At 43.8% G+C, this 20,579-nt stretch overlaps 1 non-coding gene across 1 annotated transcript; it reads left to right on the top strand.

The window, feature by feature from the left end:
• The first annotated feature begins 1,280 nt into the window (after window positions 1-1,280).
• LOC115900604 lies at window positions 1,281-1,385 on the top strand. The gene has a single exon (XR_004060273.1). It is a non-coding gene; the product is annotated as a small nucleolar RNA U13 (small nucleolar RNA).
• The last annotated feature ends 19,194 nt before the right edge of the window (window positions 1,386-20,579 follow it).

Below are 20,579 nucleotides of genomic sequence, written 5' to 3'. Positions count from 1 at the left end.
GCAAAAGTGACTTGATCAGTAAATATTTTCCCTCAGTCCAACATACTAAAAGTTCTAACTTCGTACAAAGACCACAAAATTACTACAAAGCCATTTTGGTTAGAAGGTAGTACTGGGGGGGGAAGAAGCCTATTTATTGATTTTTCTCCTCATTCTCACTAAAAATATTTACTCTTAAAAACACGTTAATTTTTCCCTCTGTTTTTTTATTTTGGATATAGATCTTGCTGTGTCACCTAGACTAGAGTGCAGAGGCACGATCGTGGCTCATCATAATCTTGACCTCCCAGGCTCAGGTGATCCTCCCACCTCAGCCTCCTGAGTAGCTGAGACTACAATCACGTGCCACCATGCCTGGCTGACTTTTGTATCTTTTTGTAGAGATGGGTTCTCACTATGATGCCCAGGTTGGTCTTGACCTCCTGGGCTTAGTGATCCTCCTGCCTTGGCCTCCCAAAGTGCTGGGATTACAAGCAATGGCACTGCACTTGGCCAAACAAGTTGATTTCTATCAAAGAAAAGAAAGTGACTCTTTTTAGTGTCTGTAAATACATTCAGAAGAGGCAAGTAGGAAGGAAATGATGCACCTTGAATGCTGACAGGAAAGTTGCCCCTGACATGATGATTTGGTCCGTGTTCACAATGAAGGAGTTAGGAAATTTAAAGTTTGATCTTTGAATAAGAAATGGGATATACCACTCTCTCATCCCAGCTATCAAGATATCCAAAATAAATAAACTGACCAGCTTTATAATTTCATGACTGTGGATTAAAATGTCAGCCCACTAATCTACTGGGTAAGAGATAGCCCAGCCAAAGAGATGGACAATCCATCAATATCCATGATAGTGAAATACATGAATTCAGCTTTCTGATTTTTGGGGTTTTTTTGTTTTTGTTTTTGTCACGCCAAGCACGTGAACCCATGAATTCAGCTTTCAGAATGTTTAATCTAACCTGCTTTAAACAAAATTCTGACCTTTTTTTGAGACAGAGTCTCGCCTTGTCACCCAGGTCCCGTGGTGCGATCTTGACTCACTGCAACCTCCGCCTCCCAGGTTCAAGTGATTCTCCCGCCTCTACCTTCTGAGTAGCTGGGATTACAGGCGTGTGCCACCATGCCTGGCTAATTTTCATATTTTTAATAGAGACGGAATTTCATCATGTGGGCCAGGCTGGTCTCAAACTCTTGACCTGCAGTGATCCACCCACCTCGCCCTCCTAAAGTCCTGTAATTACAGGTGTGAGCCACTGCACCTACCCAAAATTCTGATTTAATGATCCTTTTGTAATTCATGAGCATGACCATTGGGTGTTTACATGCTTGTGTGAGATATGCCACCCTCTGAACCTTGTTACGACATTGGCATGTTACCCGTCTAACCCGAAAAATAATTCTTATTTAACCTTTCTAATTATCTAGACCAGTCGTCAACCAACGTCTTATGTAAAGTTGCAGACAGTAAACATTTCAGGCTTGCAGGGTGTACAGTCTCCAGTGAAACTACACAACTCTGCCATTATAGTGCAAAAGCAGCCACAGCCAGTATGCTACAAATGGACCCCACTGTGTTTCAGTAAAACTGTTTTTTTTTTTTGAAATGGAGTTTCACTGTTGTCGCCCAGGCTGGAGTACAATGGTGCCATCTCGGCTCACTGCAGCCTCTGCCTCCCGCCTCCTGGGTTCAAGTGATTCTCCTGCCTCAGCCTCCTAAGTAGCTGGGATTACAGGCGTGCGTCACCACACCCAGCTAATTTTTGTATTATTAGTAGAGGCAGGGTTTCACCGTGTTGGCCAGGCTGGTCTCAAACTCCTGACCTCAGGGAGCCACAGGCTGCAGTTTGCTGACCCCTGATCTAGACAGGTTAGATTTCGTTGTTTTGTGATATCTACGAAACATTATGACAAAATTATGAGTTTCATTGTGCTTTTTCTTCCAACCATTTACTTTGGCCTGTTGATTTTATTTGCTTGTCAAATAATAGCCTTAAAGGAAAATTGTCCTTGCTCTCTTTTTTTCTTAGTTTTCTTTCCCACAAATATTCAGTTAAATTTATTGAACATCTGCTAAGTCATAGGCAACATTCTAGGCCCTGGAGAAGCAACTTGAAGACCCAAGATATCTCCCTCTGGGGGATAACAGTCTTTTCTTTTCTTTTTTGGAGCTGGAGCCTCACTCTGTCGCCCACACTGCAGTGCAGTGATGCGATCTTGGCTCACTGCAACCTCCGCCTCCCAGGTTCAAGCAATTATCCTGCTTTAGCCTCCCGAGTAGCTGGGATTACAGGTGTACGTCACCACACCTGGCTAATTTTTGTATTTTTAGTAGAGATGGAGTTTTGCTGTGTTGGTCAGGCTGGTCTTGAACTCCTGAGCTCAAGTGATCTACCCACCTTGGCCTCCCAAAGTGCTGGGATTACAGGTGTGAGCCACCATGCCCAGCCAATAGTAGCCTTTGAGGGTGACTTCTGTAAACAAACCATCCCTTAGTGTTATGCAGCTGACACGGACGTTTCTAAATGGAAAGTTGGGCTCACAATGGGTAGACAGAATAATGGTCCCCCAGAGATGTCCACGAACTAATCTCCAGAGCCTGGGAATATGCAACTTTACATGGGAGAAGGGACTTTGAGATGCAGTGTGGATCTCAAGATGGAGAGATTATCTTGGATTATTTTGGCGGGTCCAATGTCATCAGAAAGGTTCCAGTAAGTGGAAGAGAGAGGCAAGAGAGTTGCTGCGGAGAGGGAGATGAAACTTGGGAACAGAGATGAGAGTGATTTGAGGAAGGGACCACAAGCCTGGGAATACAGGCAGCCTCCAGAAGGTGGAAAAAGCATAGAAACACATTGTTCTTCAAAGGCTTTTAGAAGGAACACAGTTCTGCCAACACTGTGATTTTAGGACTTCTGACCTCTAGAATTGTTAGGTGTGGCGAGATGACACCATTGCACTCCAAACCTGTTAAGTCATTAGGTTTGTGGTCATTTGTTACAGCAGCAGTAGGAGTAAAGATGAGTGGCTGAGGGTAGAGGTAATTCTGCTGAGCAGAATGGGAAGTAGAAAGGATGCCTGGTCTCCCATCATGGTGGCTAATGCCTAGAATCCAAGCACTTTGAGAGACCAAAGCGGGAGGATTGCTCAACCCCAGGATATTGAGACCAGCCTGGGCAACATAGTGAGAACCCATCTCTACAGAAAAACTGAAAATTTAGCTAGATGTGATGAAGTATGCAGGTGGTCTCAACTGCTCGGGAGGCTGAGGTGGGAGGATTGTTTGAGCCCAGAAAGTCGAGGCTGCAGTGAGCTGTGATTGAGCCACTGCACTCCAGCCCCGCAACAGAATGAGACTCTGCCTTAATAATAATAATAATAATAATAATAATTTAATTATATTTAATTTAATTATTATTTAATGATTTTAATTCTTCTTCTTCTTCTTCTTGAGGAGACAGTTTTTGAACTGGTTTTGAAAGATAAGGTTGTGTTCTAGAGGAGAAAAGGGTTTGGGTGGCAAAGGCCTTTCCAGGCAGAGTGAGCAATTCAAGAACAGATTCAGAGGCACAAAATAGGCTGGTGTCTTTGGGTAATTTTGAGAAACTTGCTAATTCACTTTGCTAATTTAACATCTTGGTTTTGTCCAAGCAGGGCTACAGAGACAAAACCTGGAGAAGGGGATAAACTTCTAAGTCATTGTGAGTGGGAAAGCAGTGCTTCCTTCTTGTGTCTGAAAGCCCCTGATGTCACAGCTGGAAGAAAGGGGGCCATACCCATGCCTCTGTCCCCTGTCACTGAAATTTTGCAACTAGAGGCTAAAAACAAAATTTTGCAGCTAAATATTGTTGGCCAGGCTGGTCTCGAACCTCTGACCTCGTGATCCACCTTCCTTGGCCTCCCAAAGTACTGGGATTACAGGCGTGAGCCACCACGCCCAGCCACTTTTCCTTTCTTAAATTCGAATTCTCCTGTAATTCCAGAACTTTGAGAGGTTGAGGTGGGAGGATCACTTGAGCCCAGGAGTTTGAAGCCACGTTGGATAATGTGGTAAAATCCCATCTCTCCAAAAAAACAAACAAACAAAAAAACCAAAAAACAATTAACTGGGCATGGTGGCATATGCCTGTAGTCCCAGCTACTTGGGAGGCTGAGGTGGGAGGATCACCTAAGTCCAGGAGGCAGAGGCAGCAGTGAGCTGAGAAGGCACCAGTGCCCTCAAGCCTGGGTAACAGAGTGAGACTCTGTCTCAATAAATAAATAAATAAACAATGAAGTTTTGCTTCCTAAGGTTTAGTCCAGAATGCTGTATTTGAATGGAAACTACTAGAAGGTGGGAATCCTACCTATTCATGGTTGCCTCTCCCACAGTTCCTAATAGAGTATTTTACACATTCTAGGTGTTTAAGACCGTGAACAAATAAACGGATGGGTGAATGAAAAAAATGAATTAGGAATAAAGAAACGAACAGATTGCCCTGCTTTATCCTGGTAGATTTGGAATGGAGAAAATAATGGAAACATCAATGGCATTTTAACCCTGCTACTTATAGCTATATGTTATCACATTTGCCAAATTATCCTGTTACATTAGATTTCTTTTGTGCTGATTATCCTGTTGGATTAGATTTCCTTCATCACATGCTGACCCCCTTGTTATAAGACGAACACCATTTTTTCTAGGGATTGCTGAACAAAGGCCCACCAGGTTCACATCAGGTTCATAGGTCTTGAAACAGGAATTCAATCCGACCCTGGCAAACCATTGAAATTCTGATCCCTTTCCCCATCCAGGTCTGTGCTGTGAGGGAGGATATCATATTGCTGAACTTGTAATAAGATTCAGTCATTCTGATAAATATAAATTATTTATCACTTACTCCCCATTTTATGGGCTTGATGGTATTTAGAATTATATTACCCGGCATCATAAGGCTCCCTTTTCCGCATCTCGCTGTTCTGAGCCCCTCTGCTAACGGGAAAAGTTGGCACATGTGGTATAAGGGTGACAGGCTTTCCGACAGATAGATGAAGTGATTGTATAATTTAATCCCAGCCACTTACTGCATAGAAGCCTTTATGAAGGAGAGAATCACAGTAGCTATTTTTCCCCTTCAAGGACATAAGCCAAATGATAGTAATCATTGATGATTGAAGTATTGGTTTGACCGGTTGGCAAAAATGCAGCAACCTTCACCAACAGCAGAGTACCGTATGAGCTATGTGGGTTGTTATTCTTCCATAACTGCCTGATGAGGAACCTTCCGCTAGTTCAAATCAGAGGGTATCTGGAAAGAGGTCCCCTGGCAGATAGCTGAGCATCTAATTCCAGGGAGAGAAATATGAGTGCACTAGAAAAGTAAAGATCAATGTATAGTGACTTGCTGAGCTTATTAACTCCAACACCCTTACAGTTGACCTCCAGAGTCCAGTAGCTCTATTCCTGGAGGTGAGCAGCATTTAGCAGAAACTCGACATAAAGCAGAGAGAAAGTCGGGGGTTTTGTCTGATAATTTAAGACTCTTAGAGCTGGAGCCATTCACCATTAAAGATGCTTGCAGGTGATGAAGAGACATCCTACTTTAAAAAAATACAAATGTAAACTGAAGCAATCCTGGACTTGGGGCTTAGAAAGGTAGTTTACGTCTCTCCTAATGCAAGGCAAACAGGACCGGGGTTCAAGATCATTTAGGCAGAGATCGGAAACAGCTACCTCAAGAATCAGGGCACTGCGTATGTAATTCAGGTAGACAGTACAAGCTTGTGCATGTCCAAGATGTACATGCTGATAGAACCAACAATAGATACATTAATTAGAAAGGAGGTTCTGGCTAAAAGACAAGAAAAATGAAATAATCAATATGTCAGGGGGAACTTGTTTGCAGTGATGGATGGAACATCTGGTAAGTGGTGACCCCTGGAAAGCAGTCAATATTGATGGAGTTAGACGGTCATTTGGGGGCTGTTTACAAAGAGGGTGGGGCAGAAAGGTGCTGCCCTCTCTGAATGAATAGACTGCAATGCTTTGGAGAAGCCAGTCAAATCTTGATGCGGAATAGATTTCACGAATAAGCAATCTTGGGATTTCTCTAGGCTGAAACATCCTCATTCTAATAAGTCCTTCTTGGCACAATTAGTCTTTCCTTTCCCTCCTCACATTTTCTTTTACTTTATTCTGTGTCCATTTGCAGGAGAAAATTACCCAACTCCCTCTCATAATGCTCTCCTTATAGAATGTAAGCTCTGTGAAGGTGGGGGCATTTGGCTTGATTTTCTTCTCCCCTGCTGTGTCTCCAGTGTCTAGAGCAGCATCTGGTGCTTAGTACATGCTCCATCCATATTTATTAGAATGTCTGCATTTCCCCTCTTGGTTTTTCTTTCTACTCCTCACTGCTTTTCCCTCAAATTTTATTTGTTTATTTATTTATTTTTGAGACAGAGTCTTGTTCTGTTGCCCAGGCTGGAGTTCAGTGGTGCAATCTCTGCTCACTGCAAACTCTGCCTCCCCGGTTCAAGCGATTCTCCTGCCACAGCCTCCTGAGTAGCTGGGATTACAGGCGTGCACGACGACACTCAGTTAATTTTCGTATTTGTAGTAGAGATGAGGTTTCACCACGTTGGCCAGGCTGGTCTCAAACTCCCAACCTCAGGTGATCTCCTGGCCACAGCCTTCCAAAGTGTTGGGATTACAGGTATGAGCCACCGCGCCTGGCCTCTATTCCTCATTGCTTTCTACTCACTCTGCTGTTTCAACTTGCTGCCAGAAACCTGAGCTAGCTAGCATAAAAACAAATAATAGAAACCCTTCTGTGGTGCTGAAAGCATCTCAGATTTATTCACTCCCTTCCGCAAACACTCTCAGTAGAAAGAATCCATGGGGTGAGAATTCTGGCTGAGTCATCATTCAGTCTGTGCTTGATTACCTCCACAACGGGGAACTCACTTCTACTCTGAATTCTCTATTGCATTTCTGGAGATATTGAATGGGTGTCATTGTCTTTTCTAACATGTAATGTGATATGAACATGTAACGTGATATGCCTTCTTAGAACGTTCATATACCCACGATCTTACATGGCGTCAACCCAGTAAGTCTATGGACAGTCTCTTATTTGAAGAAAGACACGTTCCCGTCCCCCACCTCCAAGCTAAACATAGTAGTTTATGGATTCTGCATCAGGCTGGAAATCCACTTTTGGCTCCATGGTAACCTGAAGATGTCTCCTTTTAAAATGTCATGCTCAGAGGTGAATCTGTTGAAAATAAAACAGTGGTTTGACCGGCATAGAATAGAGTAGGATTATGTCCTTTCAAGAACTGAAAAATCACACATATATGAATTGCAGGACCAGTAAGGCTCAAACAATTTTTGCAATGACATTTCAAAAAGCATCCTCAGCCAGGCACAGTGGCTCACGCCTAGAATCCCAGCACCTTGGGAGACCAAGGTGGACAGATCACTTGAGGTCAGGAGTTTGCGATCAGCCTGGCTAACGTGGTGAAACCCCGCCTCCACTGAAAATACAAAAAAATTAGCTGGGTGTGGTGGTGTGTGCCTGTAATCCCAGCTACTTAGGAGGCTGAAGTGGGAGGATTTCTTTAACCCAGGAGGCAGAGGTTGCAGTGAGCCAAGATCACGCCACTACATTCCAGCCTGGGTGACTGAGCGAGACGCTGTCTCAAAAACAAACAAACAAACAAAAACCATCCTGATGTTTTTCCTTTTCATTCATGCTTCTGTCCATTCCATGATCTTACTTGTTTTTGGTTCTTATGCCAGCCTGTGAGGGTTACTTTTCAACTTGATCATTATCCATTTCTGGGTATTTATTCCTTCTAGATTTGTATCATCTGCATAGTCCTAGGTCTGCATCTTCCTAGGTAAGGTGAGCACATATCCTAGGTCTCCATCCAAGCTACCAATAACAGGGTTGAACAGGACATCTCCAGAAAGCAGCATCTTGTCATCCCACTAGAAACCTTAGTTGAGGTTTCATGGCCGTTATCTACTTTCTTCAGGAGGGTAGTATCTCTCTGTGCAACAGATACACATTCAGCTAACATTAGACCATCTCATACACCTGATCTTGCTGAAATCATGACGTATGTCTGAATAGCATGTTCTTCAGCTGCAATTGTAGTAGATCTATCAAGAAAGAAAATGTGGCCAGGTGTGGTGGCTTATGCCTATACTCCCAGCACTTTGGGAGGCCAAGGTGGGCGGATCACTTGAGGCCAGGAGTTCAAGACCAGCCTGGCCAAGGTGGTGAAGCCCCGTCTCTTCTAAAAATACAAAAATTAGCTGGGTGTGGAGGTGCACACCTGTAATCCTAGCTACCTGGGAAGCTAAGGCAGGAAAATCTCTTGAATCCAGTAGGTGGAGGTTGCAGTGAGACCAGATCACACCACTGCACTCCAGCCTGGGTGACACAGCAAGACTTTGTCTCACACACACACACACACAAACACACACACACACACACACACAGAGAAAATGTGAAAGAAAAGATCAAATCCAACAGAGCTTAAAGGGGAAAGGAAGCAAGGAAGGAAAGAAAGTACACAAGCCAGACACTTGCACCTTACTGTGGAAGAGAGGGGAGAGGTTGAACTGTGAGTTGAAAATTGGACTTCTGGCCATGCATGGTGGGTCACTTCTGTGATCCTAGCACTCTGGGAGGCCTGATCACCTGAGCTCAGGGGTGCGAGACCAGCCTGCTCAACATGACGAAACCACATCTCTACAAAAAACACAAAAAAGTTAGCTGGGCATGGTGACATGCACCTGTAGTCCCAGCAGGTTGAGGCTGCAGTGAGCCAAGATCGCACCACTGCACTCCAGGCTGGGTGACAAAGTGAGACCCTGTCTCAAAAAAAAAAAAAAAAAAAAAAAATTGGACTTTTGATGAGCCAACTGGAATTTACATAGGATCCTGAAAACGATTTGATCAGTTCTTTATTTCAGGTTCAATCCATAAGCAGGGGCTCTTTAAATGGAATTCAAAATCAGCTGGTGGGGAGCTTGTTTAAAAAACAGAATCCTGAGCTTCACCTCCGAGGTCCTCCTTCAGTGGGCCATGGTAAGCCCGGGGAGTTTGTGTTTTCATTGAGGTTCCTTAGGTGGTTCTGTTGCTGAATGCCAGGGGTTCTTTCTAGGTTTGGTTGCTCACCACACAGAAAGCTAATTGCTGAGACAAGGAGCATTGCCAGGAAGGAAAGGCTTTACTACAGGTGACATTAGTTGGAGAGACACAGGAGGTGAAACCTTAAGACCCTCTCTACTCCCCATCCCTTTGACTAAAGGCAGGGGTTTATATCACGGGGAAGGAAAACAGAAGGGGTAGGGAAGGGGAGGTGACCAAGAGGCCGCTGGTGCATTTCATTGTCTGGGTGCCGTGATCCGGAAAGCCTCAGTTTCCTGATACCATCCGGAAGGCCTGGTCAGTTTCTAAGAAAGGAACTCAAATAAGGCCGGGCTCAGTGGCTCATGCCTGTAATCCTAGCACTTTGGGAGGCTGAGGTGGGCGAATCACGAGGTCAGGAGATCGAGACCATCCTGGCTAACACGGTGAAACCCCGTCTCTACTGAAAATACAAAAAATTAGGCAGGTGTGGTGGCGGGTGCCTATAGTCCCAGCTACTCCAGAGGCTGAGGCAGGAGAATGGCATGAACCCGGGAGGCAGAGCTTGCAGTAAGCCAAGATTGCACCACTGCACTCCAGCCTGGGCGACAGAGTGAGACTCTGTCTCAAAAAATAAATAAATAAATAAATAAATAAATAAACATTAAAAAAAAGAGAAGGAACTCAAATAAGACAAATGTAAAAAGGAACTCAAAACAAATGTAAGTTTTTCAAACTTCAAGTCTATGGGAGTATTGGGCCCTGTTCAGTTCTGATGCAGTTGGACTATAGACTGCATGTGCATGAACAGCCACACTGAGCCAATGCAGTGCTTCACACTCAACTCTTGCTCTCTAGCCTCCGAGTCCCCACCCTGCCCTCCAAGATGCAGCTCCCCCAGAACCCTTGCAAGTGCTATTGTGTGTGTGGTTTTTTTGTTTGTTTGTTTGTTTTTTGAGACAGGAACTCTCTCTCTCATCCAGGTTGGAGTATAGTGGCATGATCCTAGCTTACTGCAGCCTTGAACACCTGGGCTCAAGGGATCCTCCCTTGTCAGCCTCCCTTGTAGCTGGGACCACAGATGCTCACCTCCACACAGGCTAATTTTAACATTTTTTTGTAGAGACGGGAATCTCACTATGTTGCCCAGGCTAGTCTTGAACTCCTGGGCTCAAGTGCTTATCCCACCTTGGTCTCCCAAAATGTTGGGATTACAGGCATGAGCCACTGCGCTCAGCCCATGTTTCTGCTCTTCGCTTTTACAATTCTTTTTCCACATTTAAGTTGACCCATCCTGTGATCCGTTCACTTGCAGCCTAGCTTCCTAATGCACCTAAATGAGGTTACATGTATATAATTAAGGCTTTTTTAAAAAAATTTTTTTGCGATGGAGTCTTGCTCTCGTCACCCAGGTTGGAGTACAATGGCATAATCTCGGCTCACTGCAACCTACATCTCCCGGGTTCAAGCAATTCTCCTGCCTCAGCCTCCCGTGTAGCTCAGATTACAGGCATGCGCCACCATGCCCACCTATTTTATTTTATTTTATTTTATTTTTGTATTTTTATTAGAGGCTGGGTTTTGCCATGTTGGCCAGGCTGGTCTTGAACTCCTGACCTGGGATTACATGCGTGAGGCACCATGCCTGGCCACGTGTAATTAAGGCTTAAACCTCAAGTGTTGCTAGAGATTGGGCCAGGTGTCTTAGCAGGCTCAAGTGTGGCATATTAGAGGATGGGTTAAATTTTGTATAACCTGTAAGCAATGCCATTATGTGGTTGCCTTCTCTACATTTACCCAGAGACAGATCCAAACCTATAACCTGTGAATCTGGTGACAATAATATCGCTTATTGGACAGTGACTACGGGGCAGTTACCTTGTATTTATTATCCTTTTTAATCATCTGACAAGGGCACATCTGGGATTTGTAGGGCCTGAAGTTTGTATGATTTGGGGAGCTTGGTTTAAGAAAATGAATAAAGCCCAGGTGTGGCCACTCATACCTATAATCCCAGCACTTTGTGAACCCAGCATGGGTGGATTGCTTGAGCTTAGGAGTTTGACACCAGCCTTGGCAACACGGTGAGACCCTGTCTTTACAAAACAAAACAAAACAACAACAAAAAAATTAGCTGAGCATGGTGGTACATGCCTGTGATCCCAGCTACTTGGGAGGCTGATGTAGAAGGACTGAGGCTGCAAGTGAGCCATGACCACTGCACTCCAGCCTGGGCAATAGAGTGAGACTCTGTCTCAAAAGGAAATACCCACCCCCTCCATCAAAAAAAAAAAAAAAAAAAAAAGAGAATGAAAAGAAAGGACAAATACAGGATGAGGTATAGGACCTTGGGAGAGACTCATGGAAGTGGGCAGTCCTGGTGATTCAGTTTCATTAGCATCATTGCAAAGCCCCCTGGGTCTTTGACAATGCTACTAGGCAGGGGTGTATAACCGGTGGTGCAATTAACAAAACTGACTCAGCAAGTTTGAACACCTTGCAGGGTATCCTGCAGCTGAATATGGTAGACGTGGGAATTGAACCCAGGTGTGCCTCAATCCAAGGGTTACACCCCTGCTGCCCTGACGAGTAACAACAGGCCTCTTCTAGTGAAATGCTTCCATGGCTGCCTGCTGCTCTTGCTTTTGGTGGCGTCTTGTTTTAGGACTTCCCTGCACACCCTGATTTGAGGACAAGAACGAATGAGAAGATTTAAAGTGAAAAAGAACATTGAGTTGATTTGAAAGAGAAATATATCTGCAAGGGGTATGTAGATGAATGTGTTCTGTCTCAGTCTCTCTAATCAATTTCCGAAGGATTCACTAAATTATGTTTCCAAGAGTTTATTTTTCTTTTTTTTCCCCTTCCTTCCTTTCCTTCCTTCTCCTTCTTTCCCTCTCTCACTCTCTCTCTCTTTCTTTCCTTTTTTTTTTTTTTTTTTTTTTTGAGACAGAGTCTCCCTCTGTTGCCCAGGCAGTGCAGTGACACAATCTTGGCTAACTGCAACTTCTGCCTTCCGGGTTCAAGTGATTCTCCTGCCTCAGCCTCCCAAGTAGCTGGGACTACAGGTGCACACCACCATGCCCAGCTAATTTTTGTATTTTCAGTAGAGACGGGGTTTCACCACATTGCTCAGGCTGGTCTCAAACTCCTGACCTCAAGTGATCCACCTGCCTCAGCCTCCCAAAGTGCTGGGATTATAGTCGTGAGCCACGGCGCCCGGCCGGCCAATTTTTTTGCTTTTTCTTGTAGAGAGGAGGTCTCACTATGCTGCCTAGGTCGTTTTTGAATGCCTGGGCTCAAGGAATCCTCCCTCCTAGGCCTTCCAAAGTGCTGACGTTACAGGCGTGAGCCACTGCACCCAGCCAGGTCCAAGGGTTTAAACACTATTCTTTTCTTTTGCGTTTTGTTTTCATGAAATAGCAAATAGAACTAAAATAGAATTTTGTTATTTAAGAATAGTAAACACAAAGTCTTGATAAAAACATTGCTTGTGAATGGGAGGGAAGGGAGAGATAAGTAACTCATTTTTTGAGAGATTATTGCATGCTAACCATATGATCCTCAATGTGAACCTTAGGGCTAGACACATCTCAATTTCACCAATGATCGAGGGGACTGAGACTCAGGTTAAGTATATAGGTCAAATCTATACTATCACAGCAGGGAAGAGGCTGCTAATTGTTTTAAGACAAAGAAAATTTCTACAAAACACACCATGTCAAATCCACATGTATTTTAACAATAGTTACTTTAACCCAAGATAGTGGTTTTCTGCAAAAGAAAAAAAAATGAGTCTCATTTTCACAGATCTGAAATATGATTTATCCTATATGGTATTGCATCACTGACATTTTTTAATTGCAGTCTATTTATGGGGTTGGTTAAAAAGAGTTTGAAGGACCTATTAACACACAGTACAAAAATGTGACAGAAGACTAAGAGAACAGACAATCCCAACTTCTAATTGTGAAATCAGACCGTGCTTGGGTTCAGTGTGGATTTGCAGCAAGCTCATTAAAGTCCTGTAAAGGACCATCTCTCTACCCAGAGCTGACTGTGTTGAGCCCCCCGAGAAGTCATCTGACTGTTAGCCCAAGTCTTTCTGACATATAGGGCTATATGTCAACCTCTGACCTTACAAAGGTGGGAAATTTCCTTGAGGGCTTAGAAAATATTTCTCTCCCTTGATCATCTGTAGAGAACTGTTCCTAGATTATTCTCGACACAAAAGGAAAGTAATTGTTGTGAACGCAAACTTTGAAGGCCTTTGAATACACAAAGTGATAAAGAATAGTGTGTCTGAGCCTCACAATAGGTAATGATGAGAATGCAAACCTTCACTTCTGCCTGGAACAATTTTATCCCAGTTTTATTCAGTGAGAACATGCCAATTTCACACAATAGTAAGAAACTATAATTTTGGTCTCTTTTTGGTACCCTGGACATATATGTTGTATTATAAAAATTATACAATAGACATATATTTTCTCTTACAGATTTCCCGCTTTATATTTCCTTTTCTTTTTTGGAGACAGAGTCTAGCTCTGTTGCCAGGCTGGAGTGCAGTAGCCTGATCTTGGCTCACTGTAACCTCCGCCTCCCAGGTTCCAGCAATTCTCCTGCCTCAACCTCTCGAGTAGCTGGTACTATCAGCATGTGCCACCATGCCCAGCTAATTTTTGTATTTTTAGTAGAGACGGGGTTTCACCATGTTGGCCAGGCTGGTCTTGAACTCCTAACCTCAAGTGATCCACCCCCCCAGGCCTCCCAAAGGGCTGGGATTACAGGCGTGAGCCACTGTGCCCAGCCCCCTTTATATTTTCATCTTTTCAGAGGATGTTTCAAACAAAAGTCACCAATTTATTTAGGGTCAATATAGCAGAAAAAATTATTTAAAGAGTTTGTCCTTTAGCATAGTGTCTGCAGAATTACTGTAAAATCTAACAATTCATAATGATAACAGTGTTTAGGTTTCTATTGCTTTCTTTTCATCATTTTCATGGGATCATGCTTCCTGGATTTTTCTCAGACTGTGTTGCTGGTGATTCACTGATTTCAACCCAGCTCCATTTCTTCGGATATCTGTCAGGACCCTTTCCTGGGGCTGAGCAGGTCTTTATTTGCAGAGTGCTCACTCAGACCACCAGAGCAGAGGCAGCCAGCTGGGCGCATCAGCGGTTGGCATGCCTTCCCCACTCAGTTTCCAACCATATGCCTCATTCCACGTTTTGGCACGGGCTCTGCGCGTGTGTGTAGGAGCAGCCTAATGGACAGCAGCAGCCTACTCCAAGGAGGTAACCCTTCTGAGTTAATCAGATCTGCTTCCTCCACAGCTCTGTGAATTTTACCTTGCCCCTCTACAGGGCGAGAGCCTCTGATGATTGCCATAGTGATCAATTTGTCCCCCGGGAACCAGCCAGAGACCATCACACTGATTCTATGCAGGCCATTAGGTAATGCTGAGAATCTTGGAGAGAATTGCATTTTTCTATGAAAAGAATCCATGTGGACGACTGGTGCGAGGTTTAATTGGACTGTATAGTTAATGCTGACTGAGAGGGGACAAAGGGTCTGGGGAAATAGTCACAGAAGTGAACTGACTGATGGGTTAGTCATATTCTGCTCCATTGTTCTTTTTTAGATATTTAACAGGAAGGAGGTGAATCTCAGTGTTTTAGGGCCAAAAGCGAGGGGCTATTTGCAAGTAATGGGTTTGCAGATAACAAATAGTTGGGACATTTTTAGACTACAGCATGCATTTAGGACTTCATTGCTAGGACACCTGAAAAGTAATTGTTGCTTCTTAGAGACCAATTACTAGACATCAGCTCGGCTGGAGACCACATTCCCTTTCTTCCCAGTTCTTGCTGAGATTTTGCCATAGATGAACTAACCACTCACGGGCACCTTTCTGGACCTTAGGAACCTCGTCTCTATCTTTGCAGACATTGTCCAATCAACCTTGTTCTGATACTGGAACTCCATTGTGGGGTTGAGCACCGCAGGCCTCTGTGAGCTCCTTCTGTGGTCTTCAAACAGTGATTTTAGGATGGCTACTTAAGCCATACTGTGTGGATTCATAGGCATGATCCATTTGTTAATAACTGCAATTAGGTGCATGCTGTTCTATGCTGTGTCTATAGGCCCTCAAGTAAAAGTCATCAAGGCTACTTGCCCTGAGTGGTCATACAGTCAATTAGAGGAGGGAGGCAAGACTAATATTAAAGTCATCTGGCTTAAATTTAATGTACTTTGGCCGGGCGTGGTTGCTCAAGCCAGTAATCCCAGGACTTTGGGAGGCCAAGGTGGGCGGATCACGAGGTCAGGAGCTCGAGACCATCCTGGCTAATGCGGTGAAACCCTATCCCTACTAAAAATACAAAAAATTAGCCGGGCATGGTGGCGGGTGCCTGTAGTCCCAGCTACTTGGGAGGCTGACACAGGAGAATGGCGTGAACCCAGGAGGTAGAGCTTGCAGTGAGCCAAGATCACGCCACTGCACTCCAGCCTGGGTGACAGAGTAAGACTCCGTCTCAAAACAAAAACAAAACAAAACAAAACAAAAAAAATTGAATGCACTTTATGGTTACAGGATTGCGTTGGCTTTGCTTGCTATTCTTTGCTGTTCAGATTTTCTAACTTCAATGTGTATTGGACTAGTTTTACAGAGTTCCAACTATGCTAATTTCTATGTTCAAATTCTCTTTTCCTACTGGGATTTCCATGCCTAGAAAATAAGAATGTCAGCAGAGAAGAAGAGCATCCCATTCTGGAATATTTAATCCAGTACCAAAGCCTCTCCCTACCATGTAGGTTTCCACAGTCACCTTAATACCATTTCTATTCAAGGCTCTCTACAACTTTACCTTCCTTTATACCTTCCTGTACCTCAGCCCATGGTTTCTATTTATCTCAGGTGCGCACATACAAGGTGTAATTTATTAAGAAACAGGGTCTAGCTCTGTCTCCCAGGCGGGAGTACAGTGGTGTGAACATGGCTCACTGCAGCCTCAACCTCCTGGACTCAAGTGATCCTCCCACCTCAGCCTGCACATAGCTGGAACTATAGGTGCATCCCACCAAACCTGGCTGATTTTTAAACATTTTGTGGAGACAGGAGTCTCACTGTTTTGCCCAGGATAGTCTTGAACATTTGGCCTCAAGTGATCCTCCTGCCTTGGCCTCCCAGAGTGCTGGGATTAGAGGTGTGAGACCTTGTACCCAGCCCACAGGGTGTTATTAAGTTGGTGGAGACGCTGCTTGGAGCCTTCTTCTCCCCCAGAACGCTGAGCTGTTTCTCTCTCACCTACCACTGGAAATGCGGTTACATCCCCTACTCTTCCCTGCAGCACCCCAAGAGATAAGAGTAAAGCTGACCATTCCCTTTACAGGGAGTAAGTTAAACTCAGTGGCCCCCTTTCCTTATTGCCATCTTGATAATCTATGTCTTAATGTATGTTATCAAGATATATTCATTTGAACAACTGCTAAGCCACATGTTTTGGACCATTTCTGATAAAGTTTTCCTCTTCTATGTTCGTATCACTGATGATCTTTGTCAGCCTAACAAAACTAGCAAACTATTATGCACTAAATGTGTAACAAAGTAATGTGTTAGGTGAAAACTAAGAACATGTAATCACTGCAAAGGCACATATACACCAAATAAATGGGACCTAAACAGTCACGCTCAATGGACATTTAGTAGATGCTTCCAGAAGATGATGGTGATGATTCATGAGATTTGGTTAAGCAAATCACAGCTGCTCAAAATATGATTGAAAATTCCTTAATTTTAGTTGATGGCCTCAAAACTCTTTGGATTGTAGATTTTATTACTATTACTTTGTTATCTAGCAACTTTTCTGATTTTGTTTAATGTCTGTGAAGTTTTATTCTTTCTCTTAAAGGTCAAGGTTGTTTTTTTTTTGTTTGTTTGTTTGTTTGTTTTTGAGATGGAGTTTCATTCTTGTTGCCCGGGCTGGAGTGCAGTGGCCTGATCTTGACTCACTGCAACCTCTGCCTCCCAGGTTCAAGTGATTCTCCTGCTTCAGCCTCCTGAGTAGCTGGGATTACAGGCATGCACCACCATTCCAGGCTAATTTTGTATTTTTAGTAGAGACGGTGTTTCACCATGTTGGTCAGGCTGGTCTCAAACTCCTCATGTCAGGTGATCTGCCCACCTCAGCCTCCCAAAGTGCTGGGATTACAGATGTGAGCCACCATGGCTGTCCTCCTTCTTCTCCTTTTATATTTGATTCTTTTTCTTTCTAAAACTTAATTTCTGTTTCATATTCATTTTCCCATAGCTTCAGAACTTCCTGCGAAACGCTATTGTCATAACTCAGCAACATCCGTTCATCATTTGTCTATATTCTGGTTGTGATAGCATTCTCCCTTGGTGAAGACACTATAAGTAGCAAAGGAAAAACAAATCCTTGACTCATTAATCATTTTCTCAGTCTCCACGTCAACTGAGACCATGACAGAGGTTAATCATGAAGCAGGTGTACATCTGTACTGGGCAGTGCTCATGAACAGCGGTCATCAATGAGTCATCTCTGAATCAAGAACTTCTGTAGATGATTGTGTCCGTTTCAAATAAATAAAGGTCAACCATCTGGGCTAGGTTAAAACCACTGGTTGAGCCAAGGTGCAGAAAGTCATGTACAAGTCCAAAAAATTGACATAACATTAGCTTACAGTGGTTTTGAAACTTGGCACTCTTTTAAAATAAGGTTCCTCGCGGTGGCTCAAGCCTGTAATCCCAGCACTTTGGGAGGCCGAGACGGGTGGATCACGAGGTCAGGAGATCGAGACCATCCTGGCTACACGGTGAAACCCCGTCTCTACTAAAAAATACAAAAAAACTAGCCGGGCGAGATGGCGGGCGCCTGTAGTCCCAGCTACTTGGGAGGCTGAGGCAGGAGAATGGCGTAAACCCGGGAGGCAGAGTTTGCAGTGAGCCGAGATCGCGCCACTGCACTCCAGCCTGGGCGACAGAGCCAGACTCCGTCTCAAAAATAAATAAATAAATAAATAAATAAATAAATAAATAAAATAAAATAAGGTTCCTTATTACAAGAAGCCTTTTAATAGGTAAGTTAAGTTTAGTAAGGTTTCTTTAACACATCCATTTCTTTGCCAAAGAACTTGATGGACTAAGGGTAGTTTCAGATGGCTCTAAAATTTCACTCATAAAATTTATTAAATTATATTTAAGTTTGTTTTATATCTTATGAGACTCTCCACCTTATGAAAATTTCATCACTTTTTAAAGTTAATTCCATTAATCTTCAAAGTCATTCCTTGATCTTATGAGATATGAACCAATGAGTTCTCTGAAAAAAATGTTTATATCTGTTTAAATTCCTTGTTAATTTCTATTGAAATATGCTTAAAATGTTATGGTATAGAAAAATTTCATTTTTTAAAGCAGTATATATCAGACAAGGTTGCATTTATTTTTAATAGGCTTAAACATTGTATCTGAATTAAAAATTAAAAAAAAGAATAATTGGAATGGGTTAAGAGTTGAGATAGGGCCAGGTTTAGTGGGTCACACCTGTAATCCCAGCACTTTTGGAGGCTGTGTTGGGGGAACTGCTTGAGCCCAGGAATGGTTGAGACCAGCCTGAGCAACATAGCGAGACCCCATCTCCACACAAAATTTAAAAAAAATAGCTGAGTGTGTTGGTGGTGGTGCATGCCTGTAGTTCTAGGCTGGGGAAGGAGGATCATTTGAGCCTGGGAGTTCGAAGCCACATTGAGCTATGATTGCACTGCACTCCAGCCTGAGTAACAGAGCCAGACCCTATCTCAAAAAAAAAAAAAAAAAAAAAAAAAAAAATTGACTTAGAACTGAAGTTAATGGAGGAAAGTTGTTAGAATTAAAACAGTAGGTTCAAGTATGTCCAGCAAGCAAAAAAGGGAATGATAAGGACAAGGAGTTCTGAAACTAGCAGACCTCATCTGAAGTCTAGGCCAAGCCCTAACTGGCCGTGAGACCTGGGATAGGTGGGTGCACTGCCGAGTTGTGCTCACGTGTGGAGTGGAGGTGGTGATGATGATGCCGCCTCGCTGCCTGCGTAGGGTCTTTCTGAGCAACACAGGAGCAGAGTGCTTAGCTGCATGCTGCACAGCATGGACTAAATATTTTATTTTTTAAAGTGGGCTTATTCACTTTCTGCTTTTGTTTCTGTTTAAAAACTAGAGAAAAGCTTTTTCTTTAGAATACTCACTAGAGGGTCAGGCATAGTGGCTCATGCCTATAATCCCAGCACTTTGGGAGGCCAAGGCAGGCAATCTCTTGAGGTCATGAGTTTGAGACCAGCCTGGGCAACATGGCGAAATCCAGTCTGTACTAAAAACACAAATATTAGCTGGGGGTGATGGCACACCCCTGTAGTTCCATAGTCCCAGGTACTCAGGAGGCTGAGGTGGGAGGATCACTTCAGCCTGGGAGGTTGAGGCTGCAGTGAGCTGAGATCACATCACTGCCCTCTACTGTAGCCTGGGCAACAGAGCCAGACCATGTTTTTTTTTTTTTTGAGACGGAGTCTTGCTCTGTCGCCCAGGCTGGTGTGCAGTGGCCGGATCTCAGCTCACTGCAAGCTCCGCCTCCCGGGTTTACGCCATTCTCGTGCCTCAGCCTCCCGAGTAGCTGGGACTACAGGCGCCCGCCACCTCGCCCGGCTAGTTTTTTTTTGTATTTTTTAGTAGAGACGGGGTTTCACCGTGTTAGCCAGGATGGTCTCGATCTCCTGACCTCGTGATCCGCCCGTCTTGGCCTCCCAAAGTGCTGGGATTACAGGCTTGAGCCACCGCGCCCAGCCTTTTTTTTTTTTTTTTTTTTTTTTAATAAAAAAGATACTCAATGTGGGTGGAAGACCTGACTCAAGATATTCCCATGCTTAGGAGAAAAATGCAAGGATACAGCTAAGGCCTGAGATGTAAAGGAAGCACCATTTTCATCTACTCTGGGTGAAACTGAACCTAAGTCTTCTTTGTTTTGGTTTCATTTGACAAACAAGAATTAAATATACTTACAGGGCACAATGTGAAGTTTCTATACATGTATGCATTGTGGAATGAGCAAATCAGGCTAATGAGCTTATCTATCACCTCAAATATTTATCATTTCTTTTTTTTTTTTTTTTTTTTTGAGACAGGGTCTAGCTTTGTTGCCCAGGCCAGAGTGCAATGGTGTGATCTTGGCTCACTGCAACCTCTACATCCTGGGTTCAAGCTATTTTCCTACCTCAGCCTCCTGAGTAGCTGGGATTACAGGCATGTGCCACCATGCCCAGCCAATTTTTGCATTTTTAGTAGAGACAGGGTTTCACCATGTAGGCCAGGCTGGTCTTGAACTGCTGACCTTGTGATCTGCCCACGTTGGCCTCCCAAAGTGCTGGGATTGCAGGTGTGAGCCACTGCATCCAGCCATTGGGACTGGGCTT

Source organism: Rhinopithecus roxellana, chromosome 11, assembly GCF_007565055.1.
Source record: "Rhinopithecus roxellana isolate Shanxi Qingling chromosome 11, ASM756505v1, whole genome shotgun sequence".
In the NCBI taxonomy this organism is placed as follows: Eukaryota; Metazoa; Chordata; class Mammalia; order Primates; family Cercopithecidae; genus Rhinopithecus; species Rhinopithecus roxellana.
This window is presented reverse-complemented; position numbering and strand designations above follow the sequence as displayed.